At 33.2% G+C, this 19,036-nt stretch overlaps 1 long non-coding RNA gene across 1 annotated transcript in view; it reads right to left on the bottom strand.

Annotated features, from left to right (window-relative positions):
* Positions 1-18,096, bottom strand: part of LOC104859052 — a 33,402-nt gene extending 15,306 nt beyond the window's left edge. The window contains exons 1-2 of the long non-coding RNA XR_779277.1: positions 18,062-18,096; positions 17,117-17,272 (exon numbers count right to left, since the gene is read on the bottom strand). This is a non-coding gene — a long non-coding RNA (uncharacterized LOC104859052). The remainder of the gene's footprint in view (positions 1-17,116; positions 17,273-18,061) is intronic.
* Positions 18,097-19,036: the final 940 nt, after the last annotated feature.

Below are 19,036 nucleotides of genomic sequence, written 5' to 3'. Positions count from 1 at the left end.
CTTTTTTTTTTTTTTTTTTTTTTGGTACCTGGGATTGAACTTGGGTCCTTGCACTTGCGAGGCAGGCCACGGAACCACTGAGCTAGATGCCCAGCCTTTATGCTGACATTTCATGAGATCAACTTTTTAGAGTTCATATATGCATGAGATAATGCAGTACTTGTCTTTCTGTGCACTATTTCTTTTTTTAAAATTGTGAACTAGTGTGTTAAGTATACAAAGTTAATTTTATGATTTTGATATTCAAAATCACACTTAGGTAATTGAAAATTCTATACATCATAAATATTCATATATAATCATGACATCTGACATTTGTAACCACACATTTAAGAGAACTATTTTTATCTGAGAATTCTTTAGAGAGGTCAAAAAGAAAATACTGTTCAATTGAAACACAGATGGTGAGTGGTAAAAAACTGCAATGAGGCTTATCACCATATGGAGTCAATCACTTAAAAATGGTGGAAACAAAGGTCATTTAAGGAGTGTGTGAAGGAGAATGTCATTGAAAACACTAGGTGTGCTGTGGTAGATGGTGGTAGATCTGTAGATGGTGGGCTGTGTGTGCATTTTTGTTGATATGTCATTCATTTATAAACTAATTTGTTGACATATAAATCATAAATATACATATTCTAGGGTGTTGTGCAATGTTTCTATATATGTATTATTATAACATATTTAAATCAGATGAAAGATATCTATTCCCTTAAAATACATTATTTCATTACAGTGATGGCATTCAGGATCCGTTCTTAGAAATTTTTGATATATGTAGTTCCTAGTTTCTATCAATAGCAAACCTACAGTGAAATATCACATGAGCAATTGTTATTGTGACTTAGTATCCATTGACCAGCCTTTCCTCATTTCTCCCATCCACTGGATTCTTGTACTTTTAAAACAAACTGCAATTAGCTTAAATGCTGAAATTAAGATAGAAGCATTACATATTATGTATGATATATGAGATAAACATTCTTAGAAGATAAGAGAGAAATTACACAGTTTTTATTACAGCATTATATGTTACAAAAAAGAAATGTGATGGTCAACATTTGCTCTGATATTATTTTTGAAGAAAATCAGCCTCATTTATCCATGTGGTAATAGACCTCATTTCAGAAGAAAAGTTCATAATCATATAGACACACAAAAATATTTAACTTTAAAAAAGTTTAATACCATAAATTCAAAGCATTATTCATACTTATCAAAATGTTCATCCTCCCCATCAATTGTTAAATTTACTCCTATGATTCATTTAGCTACATTTTCTCTCACTATTGCAGATCAAATCATCTCTTTAAATACAATTATTAACATCTTGTTAATGTATGAACTGTAATTATATATGGTTTGTTTAACAAATTATTAAATTCTGGATATACTGAAAATACTTTTCAGTTTGTTTCCTTTGGTTTGCTAGGCATATAAATACGATGATCAAATTATGTGAAATTTTCCTTTTCCTGCCTTATATTTTTTATCATGATCTTAATAGAACATATTTTCAATTGATAATGTAACTCTCAACTTATCTCCTAGAACATTTTAGTCATTAACACAGTATTTGACACTTGGTATTATTTTGAACAATTTTCTATTTCACAATAACAATATATTTTGATTACTTACACTTTCAATTTCTTATACCAGGGAGACAATATGATATGTATATATGTGTGTCTAATTTATTTCACTTGAGTATGGTTTCATGATACATCTGTATAGGCACAAATATCTCATTATTCTTGTTTATGGCTATGTAGTACTCCATTATATAAAAAGCATTTTTTTATCCATTCATCAGTTGATGTGCATTTGGATTATTTATAAGGTTTAAAAACTGTGCTGATATAAACACGGGTGTGCATATATAACTGTGGTATTATGGTTTTAATTCTTTTGGGAAGATATTTAAAATAGCTAGGTCACATGGAACCTCTAATCTTAGTTTTTTGAGGAATTTCTGCATGATTTCCACGTTAGTTATACTAGTCTATGTAATCACCAACAGTGGAGAAGAGTTTCTTTTTCCCAAAGGCCCCACCAACATTTATTGTTGGTTGATTTCTTAATATCCATTTTTTCTGGAGTGAGAAGGAGATTCAGTGTTGTTTCAATTTGCATCTCGCAAGTGATCACTGGTGCTGAACTTCTTTTTATATATTGATTTGCCAGTGGTACTTATTCATCTGAGAAGTGTGTATTTATCTCAGTGTCCATTTTTGTATTGAGACTTTAAATTTTAGAACTCTGATTTTTTTCAATTCTTTATATGTTCTAGATACTAGTCTTTGAGTGAGGAACAACTGGATAAAATTTTTTCCTTCTCTGTGGACTCTTTTCACTCTGTTGATGATTTCTTTTGCTGTACAAAAGCTTTTTAATAAGATGAGATACCTGTTGCTAGTTGTAGTATTTCCTTTGTGATCAGGAATTTGTTCATTAAGTCTTTGCCTACCTCTATGCCCTCAAGAGCTCTACCTATTCTCTCTTCCAAAAGATTTAGTGTTTCTGTTTTAATATTTAGATTTTTGATCCATTTTGGTTTTAGTTTAGTGGATGCTGACAGACACAGGTCTAGTTTTAGTGTTCAGCATGTAGAAAGCTGGTTTTTCTAGCACCATTTATTGAAGATGCTATCTTTCTTCCAGTGAAGGTGTTGGGCCAGTTTGTCAAAGATGAGGTAGCTGAGTGTGTTGCAGAAGTTTCTGAATCTTCTAATCTGTTCCATTCATCCTCAGGTTGGATTTTTAACACTGCTATGCTTTTGTTTCATAGTAGCTCTGTAGTATAATTTCAAGTCAGGGATTGTGACGTTCCTGTCTTGATTTTGTAGCCCAGATTTTTTTTTTCCTTTTCCTTTAAGTAGGCAGACTGGAGAATGTAATTCAGTCAAAGAATTTCAAAATGTGTTTGATATGAGGGAGTGACAATATTTGCATATACTGTTACTATGTAAAAGAGAACTCTAATGTTGACAACATATGAGGGGAAAAAAGTATTAGTAATGTGAACACATAATTTAGGAATAAATTGGCAAAGAATGGACAAAAGGAAAAGATGGGATAATACAAAAGCAAAGTACTTATTTTCCATGGTAAACTCATTATCTTCTAAGACATCTCATGAATTTATTATAATTCTAGTAAAATTTTTAATACTATACTTTTAAATATATGCAATTATTATAAGTATTAACTTAATAAATATACCAAAAGTCATACACATTTTAATAAATAATAATAAAAAGAAATATATACTTTTCTTAAAATATATTAACAAGTACAAAATGATTTAGTACCAGAACAGACAAATAAATATGGATAATATAATTCTCAAAATTTCCATTGTTTCCATGAACATAGCACATGAGAAAAATTGCACCTAGATTTCTATCACTGTTCCACTTAGCTACTTTGGATATGTTCTTATCCTAAAACACAGGCTAGTCATAATCATTCTACTGTTTTTCTAGCTTTGAGTGACTTATGGAAACCACCCCTCAGATCTTCATTTTAACACACACTTGCTCTCTGCCATATAATCACTGGACATCCAAACATCATGAGAACATGAAGTACATTTTAATAGAGAAACAAGGAAATGTAGAAATGGTGGGGAAATAATCAAGAATAGTAATAAACGAGAAGAATCTTACTTGTTGATATCTCAGTAAAGAAACCTAAGGAGATTATTTTCACATACTTTGAAGTGATTGTTTTCACATACATTTATATGTAACACTTTCTTGTGTTTTAAAAGAGTAAAAATAACTTGAAAAATTCTGAATGATGAAATATAATTGATATTGAAAAATACAGAAACATTTTCATTATTGACAGAAGAATGGAAACGATATTTGTATCTAGAATTTAAAAGTTATGTAACAAAAGATAGTTACTGGTTTTTCTAGTTGGATTTGTCTTTCAGAGCTCTGAAAAACTATCAATGATGAAGTTTATGGATTAATAGGCAGATTATGTATTAGGAAGAGAGGAAAGATTTGTGAAATTAGGACTTTTAGAACTAGACTTTTTCTTTACATTTTACACACAATTTTCCTCATCTTAACTGTTGTCTTTTCCAGACAGAGCAACTGCTTTTCTATGGCAGCATGGGTATACTGATTGAAATCACACTTATAGGCCGCTCTAAATTATAAATGTTTGCAGTGTTTAAACTCAAATCAGAAAATCTCAGAAATTTAAAAAAAGAGTTTCCACAAAACTGTTCAGGTGCAAAAGTGTAATTTCATGTCAGAAAAATGAATTAAGTTCTGTTTTAATTATCATTAGATGCATTAGTTATATATTTTACTGATGTGTACTGAAATATATATTCTTTCTACTTTTAACCATTTAAGATGTCATTTTTCAGTTTGTTTCCTTTGGTTTGCTAGGCATATAAATACGATGATCAAATTATGTGAAATTTTCCTTTTCCTGCCTTATATTTTTTATCATGATCTTAATAGAACATATTTTCAATTGATAATGTAACTCTCAACTTATCTCCTAGAACATTTTAGTCATTAACACAGTATTTGACACTTGGTATTATTTTGAACAATTTTCTATTTCACAATAACAATATATTTTGATTACTTACACTTTCAATTTCTTATACCAGGGAGACAATATGATATGTATATATGTGTGTCTAATTTATTTCACTTGAGTATGGTTTCATGATACATCTGTATAGGCACAAATATCTCATTATTCTTGTTTATGGCTATGTAGTACTCCATTATATAAAAAGCATTTTTTTATCCATTCATCAGTTGATGTGCATTTGGATTATTTATAAGGTTTAAAAACTGTGCTGATATAAACACGGGTGTGCATATATAACTGTGGTATTATGGTTTTAATTCTTTTGGGAAGATATTTAAAATAGCTAGGTCACATGGAACCTCTAATCTTAGTTTTTTGAGGAATTTCTGCATGATTTCCACGTTAGTTATACTAGTCTATGTAATCACCAACAGTGGAGAAGAGTTTCTTTTTCCCAAAGGCCCCACCAACATTTATTGTTGGTTGATTTCTTAATATCCATTTTTTCTGGAGTGAGAAGGAGATTCAGTGTTGTTTCAATTTGCATCTCGCAAGTGATCACTGGTGCTGAACTTCTTTTTATATATTGATTTGCCAGTGGTACTTATTCATCTGAGAAGTGTGTATTTATCTCAGTGTCCATTTTTGTATTGAGACTTTAAATTTTAGAACTCTGATTTTTTTCAATTCTTTATATGTTCTAGATACTAGTCTTTGAGTGAGGAACAACTGGATAAAATTTTTTCCTTCTCTGTGGACTCTTTTCACTCTGTTGATGATTTCTTTTGCTGTACAAAAGCTTTTTAATAAGATGAGATACCTGTTGCTAGTTGTAGTATTTCCTTTGTGATCAGGAATTTGTTCATTAAGTCTTTGCCTACCTCTATGCCCTCAAGAGCTCTACCTATTCTCTCTTCCAAAAGATTTAGTGTTTCTGTTTTAATATTTAGATTTTTGATCCATTTTGGTTTTAGTTTAGTGGATGCTGACAGACACAGGTCTAGTTTTAGTGTTCAGCATGTAGAAAGCTGGTTTTTCTAGCACCATTTATTGAAGATGCTATCTTTCTTCCAGTGAAGGTGTTGGGCCAGTTTGTCAAAGATGAGGTAGCTGAGTGTGTTGCAGAAGTTTCTGAATCTTCTAATCTGTTCCATTCATCCTCAGGTTGGATTTTTAACACTGCTATGCTTTTGTTTCATAGTAGCTCTGTAGTATAATTTCAAGTCAGGGATTGTGACGTTCCTGTCTTGATTTTGTAGCCCAGATTTTTTTTTTCCTTTTCCTTTAAGTAGGCAGACTGGAGAATGTAATTCAGTCAAAGAATTTCAAAATGTGTTTGATATGAGGGAGTGACAATATTTGCATATACTGTTACTATGTAAAAGAGAACTCTAATGTTGACAACATATGAGGGGAAAAAAGTATTAGTAATGTGAACACATAATTTAGGAATAAATTGGCAAAGAATGGACAAAAGGAAAAGATGGGATAATACAAAAGCAAAGTACTTATTTTCCATGGTAAACTCATTATCTTCTAAGACATCTCATGAATTTATTATAATTCTAGTAAAATTTTTAATACTATACTTTTAAATATATGCAATTATTATAAGTATTAACTTAATAAATATACCAAAAGTCATACACATTTTAATAAATAATAATAAAAAGAAATATATACTTTTCTTAAAATATATTAACAAGTACAAAATGATTTAGTACCAGAACAGACAAATAAATATGGATAATATAATTCTCAAAATTTCCATTGTTTCCATGAACATAGCACATGAGAAAAATTGCACCTAGATTTCTATCACTGTTCCACTTAGCTACTTTGGATATGTTCTTATCCTAAAACACAGGCTAGTCATAATCATTCTACTGTTTTTCTAGCTTTGAGTGACTTATGGAAACCACCCCTCAGATCTTCATTTTAACACACACTTGCTCTCTGCCATATAATCACTGGACATCCAAACATCATGAGAACATGAAGTACATTTTAATAGAGAAACAAGGAAATGTAGAAATGGTGGGGAAATAATCAAGAATAGTAATAAACGAGAAGAATCTTACTTGTTGATATCTCAGTAAAGAAACCTAAGGAGATTATTTTCACATACTTTGAAGTGATTGTTTTCACATACATTTATATGTAACACTTTCTTGTGTTTTAAAAGAGTAAAAATAACTTGAAAAATTCTGAATGATGAAATATAATTGATATTGAAAAATACAGAAACATTTTCATTATTGACAGAAGAATGGAAACGATATTTGTATCTAGAATTTAAAAGTTATGTAACAAAAGATAGTTACTGGTTTTTCTAGTTGGATTTGTCTTTCAGAGCTCTGAAAAACTATCAATGATGAAGTTTATGGATTAATAGGCAGATTATGTATTAGGAAGAGAGGAAAGATTTGTGAAATTAGGACTTTTAGAACTAGACTTTTTCTTTACATTTTACACACAATTTTCCTCATCTTAACTGTTGTCTTTTCCAGACAGAGCAACTGCTTTTCTATGGCAGCATGGGTATACTGATTGAAATCACACTTATAGGCCGCTCTAAATTATAAATGTTTGCAGTGTTTAAACTCAAATCAGAAAATCTCAGAAATTTAAAAAAAGAGTTTCCACAAAACTGTTCAGGTGCAAAAGTGTAATTTCATGTCAGAAAAATGAATTAAGTTCTGTTTTAATTATCATTAGATGCATTAGTTATATATTTTACTGATGTGTACTGAAATATATATTCTTTCTACTTTTAACCATTTAAGATGTCATTAAGGGCTGGGGATTTAGCTCAGTGGTTCGGTGGCCTGCCTTGCAAGCACAAGGACCCGAGTTCAATCCCCAGTAAAAAAAAAAAAAAAGAATGTCATTAATTATCAGACCTCAGCTGAAATAACAGCAATAAGGAATCTATCTATCTATATATCTATATCTATATCTATATACTATATATACTATATATAGTATATATGCTATATATACTATACTATATCCTATATATACTGTATACACTATATGCTATATATATATGTGTATATATATACTATATGTATATATTATATGTATATACTATATATATATGTATATATACACACATATACTATGTGTAGCTTTAAGATATCTACCTAATACCTATCTATATAGATAGGTAGATATAGATATCTTAAAACTACACATAGTTTTAAAACATATTTCTTATATATAACTCAAATGTATTCTTCTTTATGCCTGAGTAGTGCTCCATTGTGTGTGTGTGTGTGTGTGTGTGTGTGTGTTTGTATGCCACATTTTCTTCATCCACTCATATGTTAATGGACGTAGAAGCTGCGTCCATAATTGATCTGTTGTGAATTTTGCTGATATGAACATGATATTCATGCACCTCTAATAATTCATGCACCTGTAATATGATGGATTAAAACTTACAGGAAGATTACCAAAACTGGATTAGGGGCTCAAATGAAATGTCTAGTTTTAGTTATTTTGAGGACTTGTCCTACTGATTTCCATATGAAATTCTAATAAGGTAAATACAGATGAGTGTGTTTAATGACTATATGAATTGCTGGAAGCATTTGTTTAAAGGTAAATATTGTCAATTCATATGCATATGGTAAAGTGAAATGAAAGATGAAGGTTGTTAATTTGTATGCATTTATAAAATAAGTAAAAGGTAAATATTGTCAGTTCATATGAATTTGAGAAAACTAAATAAAACATACTTTCTTATAACTTAAAAATTTGGAATTAAGATGCTTTATTGAAGTCTTCAGATATGTACAGGATTTATGGAAATTTTGGAATACAAAGCACAGCTGTTCTATTCTTACAATTTGCATTTATTTAGACCATTTCACAGTTGATTTACATTTCCCTTGATTCTACAATATTGCTGTTACAAGAAGAATTACTGTATTAGGATCGCAACCAGGAGTGTGCTGGATTCTTAGGAATGAACTAACACACATTTTTGTCCTCAGGAATAGTCAAATGCGGAGTCCACATCAGAAAGGCCCCTCGTGGGCATAGGAGTCCAATTGTTTTAGAAGACGCTGTTCTGCATGTGAAAAAAGCAGCAGTAGATAAAAGGGCAAGGAGGAGCTGGTGTCAGGATGACGACAGTGAAGTGCAGCTCAGCTAGCTCTCAATACTTTCAAATTATTTTTACCATGAATAAGGCAATTAAATGAATAAAGAATGATCCAACTGGGACTTTGGTCTTTTCTTAAAATACAAAGAGAAATGTTGAAGCTTACAGGTCAAAGTTGATAAGACAAGAGTCCTCTGTGTCATAGTTATGAATCTGCTACTTCATTTTTAATAAAGTGAATTAATATTCTATTTCTGGATCCTAGTCTACTTTATCAGAAAAAGAACAAGTTTTTAGTAAGTTATAATTTTTCCAGTTATGCATTTTCCACTCTTAGTTCATAATAATACATTTTTCTTGGCATGTTGATTGGGCCAATTAAAGATTTGTTTAAAAAACTTTACCGTTTTTTAAAAGGCAAAAACAATGGCTTTAAGACATTCTCCTGAAATTGTATGTTGTAGATCTGGAATGTTCCCCGAAAGGCTCATGTGTTCAGAATGGGGGTTTTTAGAAGGCGATGGGGGTGCTATACTAACCACTGGATTAATCGACTGATGACATCAGAGCTGAATGAGCTACTAGGAGTTGGGGTCACTTGGAGGAGACAAGTCTCTGGGTGGACTTCCTAGAAAGGAAATCTCCTTCCCTGGCTCCTCCCTTTGCTCTCTCCTTCCTGACCACCATGTGATGATCCCCATCCTTACCTAGGCCCTTGCACCATGTTGTTTCCGGCATTGACTTACACTCGAATATGACATTCTTAGAGTGATGATTCTTGGGTTAGCATAATCATCACGCAGTTCCTCATTACATTATTTGAATCTTTATTCTTGTAGAAAATCAATTAAGTAGTAATTGTGTTGTATCTCCTTTACTTGTTCTATTTACCCTATTGCAAACTATCGTTCCTTAGAAAAATGGTAAAGCTTAATATATTTGTGTGGATATTTACATATTCGGAGTTACATTATATCATGTATTGGTGAAACTGATTGTGAGAAATTGGGTACAATTGCAATAAATTTTTAGAATTTTCCATAGTATCTATAGTTCAAATATTTTTTATTCCAACAAAATTTAGCAGTTTTTTTAATGTAATTGAGTTGTTATAGAATATTGTAACTATTTATTTGTAAAACTATATATATGTAGACATATAAAAACACGTGCATATGATTCTGAAAATAAAGTCATAGTGTTAATAAACTTAAATTATAGGAAATTAAAAAATTAATTTCCTCTATTTTTGACATGCAGAATAATTTGAAGCCAAACGTGCTTTATATCACAAAGAAATTTTCAAATGTAAAATTGTTACATATTCTTCTGTTTTTATTATGATTTTCTCCCACTGGCTGGGTGGCATCATTATTTTTCTTTTCTCATAGAAGCATATAATAAAATATGTATTAAGAAATGGATTTTACATCTTCTGCCACACATTGACTTTATGATTAAAAGCAGAAAATAAATTATCTGAGAAATATTTAAGTATAAAATACAGAATATTAATTTTGAAGACTAAGTTCATACATTTATTTGTGTATTTACATCCATAGGCCATGACAAGCATCTTATTAAATATGAAGCTTCTGTCTTTAACTCCATTCATCTACATATACATTCATTATCTTCACAAACAAGTTAGATATGATATTTCCTTGCCCTTTTGTACATGTGGAAGGTTAAACTCAGTATGGTTGAAAGCAACACCCAAGGTTTCAAGGGTGAAACGAACACTAAGATGCACAGAATACAAGAGGTCGGCTTGGGTGTATGCTCAGGGTCATCAGCCGGGGAAGGGAAAGGACCCAAAGTGGCTGAGAGGCGAGACTACGTGGCTATCCACAGAAGTCTGATTCCTTCTCAGGACAGAGTGGTCATTCCGTGCTTACCGAGATGGTCAGGGCTTTGTCTGCAGCAAAGGATTATTAGATTAATAACTTGGGAAAAAAGTGTGATGTTGAATATGAATGAATAAGCTTTTCAGCTGAAACAACCCCCAGAGAGGTCTGGCAGTCAACGAATGTCAGCTAGCAGCACCGGCAACAGGAGGAAAAATGATTCTTTCATTCCTAAAGGCAGACCTGGGCGGCACATCAAAGAATAGCATACTACATGTCACTCTTAGCGAACAAATGTGGAATAAAGTTGATTTCTTACCCAAGAGCCATTCTCCACCCTTTTCTTTGCTAATAGGGATTCAGTTTAGTTCAAATTACTTTAGAAGTTTTTCATTTCAGAGAAGATGTTTCTATCCTTCTATCTCAGACTTAGGGGAAGAATTATGGTTCATAAAATCTCCTTTCTACTTGGATTCTCAGAGTTAAATGCTAGCACCCTAAAGCATTCATTTTATACAATAAACTAACTTCCCGCGTGTTTCTCAAATGGTGCTGGGTATATGGTATCCTTGGGAGAACTGATAACTTCACGTCCCAAATCATTTCATGTAGAACTTCACTCTTTCCTTTAGCCCCGGATGGATAAAGCCTGGAGCAATCCACGTGTGTCCTTAACCGTTTCATGGGCATCTTCTGCAATCATCCAACCGATAAAAAGCTGGGAAACGTCTCCTCGGGGACTCCTTGAACAGTTTTTCTTGCTTTTAAAAACTGTGTCAAGAGAGGGATGCCTTCATCCTTACACCCAGACACTAAGAAATGAAGATAAATTGCCTAAATACTGTATGGCCCATCTAGTGACCTTGTCTGAGCTAAAAGTGCTGAGAAGGAAGAATAAACAAGATTGAGGCAGGCCCCTTACAACTTCACCATGCTGAGAAATTAATCCATACTGGCTACGCCCTCCTCACAGGCAGCAGCGTAGCTGAGGTAATAATAGTATCGAGCATGTAAAATCATGTTTTATATGCAATTACAAGTGTCTCGTTACAACAGATAACTGTTTTGGACTAACCCATTTTGGATTAATCACAAAACTTGTCCATTTTCCATTGTGTCTACTGCCTCTTAAGTATACCCTAAGGCAAAATTTATCCAGTAATATTTGACAAAATGAAATATACTACATGTAAAAAAAAATTCACGGATATAAGAAGGCAGATAAGGTTTTTGAGCTTCTCGAATAATATCAACTTTCTCAGTGTCTGACTCTGGGCACGGTGCTCAGCCAGCAGCGGTTTATTTAAGAATCTTTTCCCCACCACCTGAAGCAGAAGCGATATGTTACCCTTAGTTGCTTTGGCCCAAGAGCTCTTCTCCCTGGCAGTGACTACTTGTGAGCTGTTCTTTTCAAGGGTACTATAAAAAAGTAGATTTCTTTATGTCTTGCCTGAATTTTTTATTACTCGTATTTGCAGAGCATACTCTTTATTTCCCTGGTGGGTTTGGCTCATGTGCATAACACACATTAATTTCATTTTTCATCCCCTTTCCCGCCACTTCTCCCCTCCATCTCTTGATGCCCTTCCCATTCAAGAAAGATGCATCTCACAACTTCCTGGTGCCTATCTTTATTTTGTCCTTTATTGTAATTTGGGGTTTTCATATAATAGAAACCATGTGATATGTAAGCTTGTGTGTCCTCTTTATTTCACTTATTGTTATGGACTCAAGGTGCTGCCATCTTCCTACAAATGACTCAAGCTTATTTTTATGGAGTGTTCAAATAGTAAGTGTTAGGAAAGTCACTTTGTGCCCATTTCTCAGAGAGCTAAATTGTATCTGAAATTCAAAACAAGAAATGGACATATATAGTCAAGTTTTTACTGTCACATTATATTTAATATTTCACAAATATGAATATGTGGTTTAACACTTAAAAACACCTTAAATATGTAGATTTATGCTAACTTAAAATCATTTCCAATAAGTTATTCTCTAAGAATCTGGTCAGAGTTTATGAATTATACAAATTATTTTGAAGTGAATGCATTTATGGCTCATATTATATCTTTCTGTTTCTTAAAAACTGAATGTGAGGGAAGTGTGTGGCTAGGCTTAAGAATGGCAAAAATAAAGTAAATTAAATAAAATTTGAAGGCTTTATCTTGTAACTATTTTAGAATGATCCGGACCAGACTAATCTTCAAGTATTAAACACTTCAAAAATCTAAAAAATACATGGAAAAAAAAGAGAATGCTTTTCAGATTGTTGGCTAGGAAGCAAGGAACAGCGAAATGAAGATTTTCTCAGAAAGACAGACATTTTCTGTTGAGAGTTTGTCATTATAGATACTACAGGAAATTTTCAAGGATGTTCTTTAAGCAGAAGAAGAATAATACTAGATGGAATATTATTTTCTTTTTAGAGGGATGAAGGATACCAGAAGAGATATTTGTGTAGATAAATATATAGTACATGTTTATCCTTCTTATCAGAAAACAGCAAAATAAAATTAAGGAAATATACCAATATGATATACTGTTTATGAGATTTGTAAAATTAAACTGGGTAAAAATACAATATGAAATTGTGATGGGACAATGATAGTTCAGTATGTTGTTCTTACGTACATACTAAATTATTGATATATAAAACTAAATCTTCAAAATATTTGTTATATCAAGTGGAAAAGAAATGAATGTCAGGATTCACTTCAATGAAAAGTCAGTTTGGTTTGCATAAATGGAGTTTGACATTTGTAATAAACACCTGTGATTTTTTTCGTGAAGGAAATGTCTAACACAGAATTTTACAAATCTACAATAAATTCATGCAATAGTTTATGCTTGTTAAAAGAATAAATATGCATAGGGATTTATCATCTTATTTCAGAATGGCCTATGGTTAAAAAAATCTACCAGATTCACAACTTCTACTTCTGACTTCCAAATCCTTTCATATTCATATGAAAAGACTTTTTTTCTAGTTGCTTTTGTGTAACTAACCCTAATTATTACATTTAAAGATTTGCTTTCTAATTTATATTAGTCATATAGAAATTTAACAATGAAAGATAATGCCAACATATTTTCCTTGCTTGTTATGTTTTCTCCTCCAATAAAAGTGATGACTTTATAAAGGGTTGTTGTATTGACCCTCATCCATAGGATCTACTGCATTTTATTTATTGTCATCTTTCATCCCAGTAGAAATGTTTAATATGACAAATATCAGAAATTGAGAGAGACTCTGTGCAACCTGGCATATAAATATTGAAGCTCAGGACTAAATGGTGAGTAAAATAGTGAAGTAAACACAATCTGACTATATTTTAATGAAAAGTAGAAGAAATAAGTGTAAATTCCCTAAAGGAAGAGTAGGAATATAGTATTCCTGTCTTGGGAAATTATTGACTACAGAAGAATGAATGAATAAGACATAGTATGGCTTAGATATATATTTCCTGAGACATCTATCAGAATTTTCAAAACGTCAGAGAAAATGAGAAGAAAGCGTCTTTTTTGTTTGTAATTGAGTAGTTTACTGAAGACACATTGCTAAGCAACTAGTAAATTCTGAATAACATTAATAGAATCTGACAGCTGGCAAGTGTAACAGTAAACGAGTTTCTAAGTGTTGAACAACCAACAATAGTATCCCAACTTCTACTATGTAACATATACTCAGTTAATCTAATTTAGGCTGCTTTGGTTAGGCACCCAAAGATAAAGTACTTTGACTGTTGATAGCACTTTCACTTTCTCCCCTAAATTAGAGGAAAAATACTTCTGACTAAAACCCCTCTGCAGCATACTGTTGAATTTCCTGTGTTTCAAATGTGAAATAAATTTGAGAAGCCCCAGCCAGGAGTGAGGTTTCGGTCACACGATCAACACATTCTCATTCACGGTTCTATCTTTTCTTGCATTCTGAACTTGGTTAAGATGAAACCCAATGTTTGAGTTATAGAAAAAAAAAAAACTATAAAATACGTTCCATTTCTAACTTTCTAACTTACTGGTTTTGGAGGGGACAAATAAGCCTCCCGTGGCCATCGTTTTCTTTCCCCCATAAGTTTATTGGTAAATTTTAGGCGTACGTTCTGACCGTACTCATCATGGGGAATTTGTACCTCGACATGATGTATCTTAGTTCTTGTTTCTTCCCAGTCTCCTTTTCTCCCTTGCATCCCTGTAACCCTCCCTATTTACAAAACCTTTTTTCCAGTTTTTCTTTCTTTCCTCGTTTTTTCTTCCAGTACATTCCTTTCCCCCAGTTCCCCTCCCTATTCCCTCTTCTCTGTGAACCTTTTCTTCCTACTTCACATTGTCTCTTACATATTTTATTCCTTGTTTATAATTTCACTGTGTCACACCAGAGAAACAATTTGGTATTTACATGTATGTGTCCCGTTTATGTCACTTAAAAGTATAATCTCAAGTTGCTTCCACTACCAATAAATGTCTCAAGTTTATTTTTACGGCAAAGTCATAATACTCCATCACATTAGAAACCACATCTTTCTTATGTAATCATCAGTTGATGGGCACGTGGGCTGTTTCCAATATTTAGCTATTACAAACTGCTGCTCTAAACATAGGTGTGAATATATCACCGTGGCCTGATGTTTTTAATTCTTTTGAGAAGATACTCAGTAGGGGAATAGCTGGGCCGGATAGGACCTCTAATCCTATTTTTTGAGGTGTCTCCATATTGATTTCCATGGTGGTTGCACCAGTCTGCACTCCTATCAACAATGGAGAAGGGTTCCTTTTTCCCCACAATTATTGGTTGATTTCTTGATGAAAGCCATTCTTTCTGAAATGAGACAGAACCTCAGCATTGTTTACATTCGCATCTCTTGAATGACCAGTGATGCTGAACATTCTTGCATATCTGCTATGTTTGTAGCAAAGACTATGGTTTAGGCATTGTGAGGGTATGGGCAAGGGCAAATGTGAATGGTGACATTTATTCCAGATGTTCTTTAGGTGGCTATAATCACTGATAAATTTAGCTCACAGTGGAGATCAGGAACAGACAACAGTGTGAACTAGTTGTTCTAAAATTAAATTTCTAGACTTCTGTGAGCACTAGGCATGAATTTAGGGACTACAAGGTCCAATCTAATTGATGACACTTTTAATCTAATAACTTAATAAGATATTGTTTTCATATTTGGTGTGTTAATTTTGGCATACCTGGTACAAGAACATAGGTGGGCACAGTTGACAGCTACTTAGCATGACTCAAAAGACTCACGCATTCGGACTAGAAGTTACTGTATTTTAAAACGTTACTACAAGAAAATACACTCTAAATATGTTTTGATGAAACAGTAAGATAATTAACTTTCTCATATCTTGAGCCTTCAGTTAGAGATGAGTGACACATTGGGAAAGAGAGGACACACACTTGTGCACAGAAGATAAATCCTTATCTTGAGGACAAAAGCATTTACATGATGGTTTGATTTACCAGTTGAATTAGCGGATTCATTTCATGAAATGCCACTTCCACTTAAAATAACTGACAGACTAGCTATGGTATTCAGAAGTGGACCTTTAGCAAACAATTCTTAAAAATACTTCAAGAAGTGAGATTGCCAGTTCAAAGGGGGATCTTATAAATAATACACTGTTTTAGAAAATATTTTCATACATATCTTATTATTTAACATAAAAATTTTTATTTTATTAAAATTAGCAAGGGCCGGGGATTTAGCTCAGTGGTTTGGTGGCTTGCCTTGCAAGCGCAAAGACCCGAGTTCAATCCCAGGTACCAAAAAAAAAAAAAAATTCACATACAACAGAAATGTTATCAGTTTAAATTCCACGTTAGATATCATTATAAATTAATAAATATTAATACATTTAACTCATAAGAAAAGTTCTTTGAATTCTTTCTAATTTTAAGAGGGGAAGTAAATTCTGAGACTAAAAGATATTCATTGTGTAGATGACTAATTTTTCTAGTCCTATGAAAAAAGCAAACTGGAATTCACACAACTGAAGAAAAACTGAATAATAATATTTTGTGTCTTCTGTTGAATTCTCTCTTATGCTAATGGCATAAGTGTTTCTGAAACATTTGTGTTATAGGGATGAATTTACCACTATAAACAAAACAGAAGTTTGATGTTCAGTCCATCGCTAATGATAAAAGCAAAGGTATTTTTAAAAGGATATACTTTTATATTGAGTTTAGTCAACAGGTAACAGTGGTAAGAAAAAAATATTAGTGAGTGACTATTCAAAGATTAAAGTTCTCATAATTTTTGTTCCTTAAATATAATAATTATCCTGACAAATATGCAGATTTTATAAAAAGGAAAACATACAATGTTTGGATTTTCATTTTATGGTTACTTTCTAATGATACTGATTATATAATAAATCCTAGAAGTAAGGTGACATTAAATTGTGTATATTCCTCATTTTATGTATATTAGGATGTTTTGTCATCTTCAAAACTTTTCTGATTGAGGGCAGGCAGTCCCTTCAGGAGTTAAGCCATTTTTAGGCACTGATCTTTCTGCTGGGAGTATCTCTTTGATCCATGCACACCAGTGAATTTAGAGACATACCTCCTTTTTCTCCTGTATAAGTTCTAAGAGACGATGTTTCTGTCTCAGTCATCCAATTGACAGGCCCTTGTTACTGAAGCACTCTCCTGTAGAGTCCACGGAAGCTTTCCAAAGAAGCTCATCCTGAACTCTTCACCCCGACCTGACTCGACTTTCCTATGGAAGTTCATTCACTCAAGATGGCGGCTTAGGCTCTCCCCTCAATCCCGCCTTCAACAAACACAAGTTCTTCCTGAGCAACACTGACTAACACTGGTGCTTCCCCTGAGCTCTGCATGCTCTGCTAGGCCTACTGCTTTTAGGTAAAAAAAAAAAAAAAAAAAAAAAAAAAAAGAAGAAGAAAGAAAAGAAAAAGCTTTATTTTTTCTGAGTCTCTCTGTTTCTCCTTTTATGGCTGTACCTGAATGACCATCAAATAAAAGAACAGAGAGCAAATAAACATATTTCAAATTGCCTTTAAAAAGGAATTACTGCTTCTAAAATTTATAGAAGACGCATTATCATTATTTCTCTCCCCAAATCAAACTAAACTTTCCGAGCATTACACATAGAACACTCAGAGAAAGGCCCCGAGAGGTGGAGAAAGGGGGAAAAAGCCCGTCCGTGGGTCTCCATAACAGATCTCTCAGTGGTGGGTCCCTGCGTTTTCCTCATTTCCCACGCGTCTCCAAAGCCTGCAGCTTAAATATCCCAACAGAGAAAGAAAGCCTAGGCGGAAGCCTATTTCCTTTAGGCAAAAGGCTCAGAAGAGGCCACCTACTAAGACAATACTTTTTTATATACAATAACCACACTATTTTTATCAAAGACTCCAAAAAAAAAAAAAAAAGGTGCTAATGCTGCCTTAAGAGGCCTAGATTTTCACGTTTAGAGGAACAATGGACATCTCAATATCTCACAGAAAGTTGATAGTCCTGTTGCTGGGACGAAATAATCTATACTCACAATTTAAAGGGATGTTCAATTTGGCTCACTGTTCAGTCCACGGCTGGCTGGCTCCAGAGCGGAAATGACGTGGTAGAAGGGCGTGACAGAGGAAAGCTGCTCACTTATAGCAGCCGAGAACTAGAGGGGAAGTAGGGATCAGCCAGGGACAGATGCATCCTTCTAGATCACACCTTTGGTGACACCCTCTTCCTTCCAAACCTCAGCTTCTCATAGCACATATTGATGTGAACTGTGGCACCCTCACGATCAATTTCCAAAAGCCCCACCTCTGAACACATGAGAATTAGGGGAAGGGGTATCTGTAAACCATATTAATTGGGAAGGCTGGAATTTTATCCTTTCAAGTAAATAGAAATCTAAGTGGTTTTGTCAGGGGCTATGTGGAAATCACAGCTTCTAACTTGGTAGTACTGAAGTCACTCTCTTCCTTCTCACTAGATTGGTGTCAATGGGCAGGTAGTGGAGAGTTAGGACTTTCGCCGGGGCCCGAAGATAACAAGGAACCCTTTCCTCATAGTCAGTTGGTGAGCAGGAAGGAGACAATCCTGTCCTTCTAGAAAAGGAGACCAGCTTGGAGAGGAATCTAAAGCACTTTCCAGAAGTAGAGAAGAAATGCACCTTCTCAAATATGGAATACACTTGCCTGCCATTTGAAAGCAGTGAAGTTTTTTATTCACCCACTTCAGTTCTTCTACAGAGCAACATCAAAGGTAATCAAGTAAAATAGACAATTTATATGTGACTCAGAGTCCCATAATAGCTTTCATAAAAGAAAAAAAGAAAAAAGTCACAGTGGTCACATAAAGTACCAGTAAGATATACTCTCTGTAAATAAGTGAATAAAGTTATACATAAATTAAAAGATAGCTGCTAACAACAGCTGGGATTGTGGAATTTTATAATGAAAATTGTAATAAAGCCTTCATAAAAATATTTTGATGGGCCAGGGATTTAGCTCAGTGGTTCTGCCAC

This window comes from Fukomys damarensis, unplaced genomic scaffold (assembly GCF_012274545.1).
Source record: "Fukomys damarensis isolate Sample0158 unplaced genomic scaffold, DMR_v1.0_HiC HiC_scaffold_5, whole genome shotgun sequence".
NCBI lineage: Eukaryota > Metazoa > Chordata > Mammalia > Rodentia > Bathyergidae > Fukomys > Fukomys damarensis.
The sequence above is the reverse complement of the archived record's forward strand: the minus strand, read 5'-3'. Positions and strand labels throughout refer to the sequence as shown.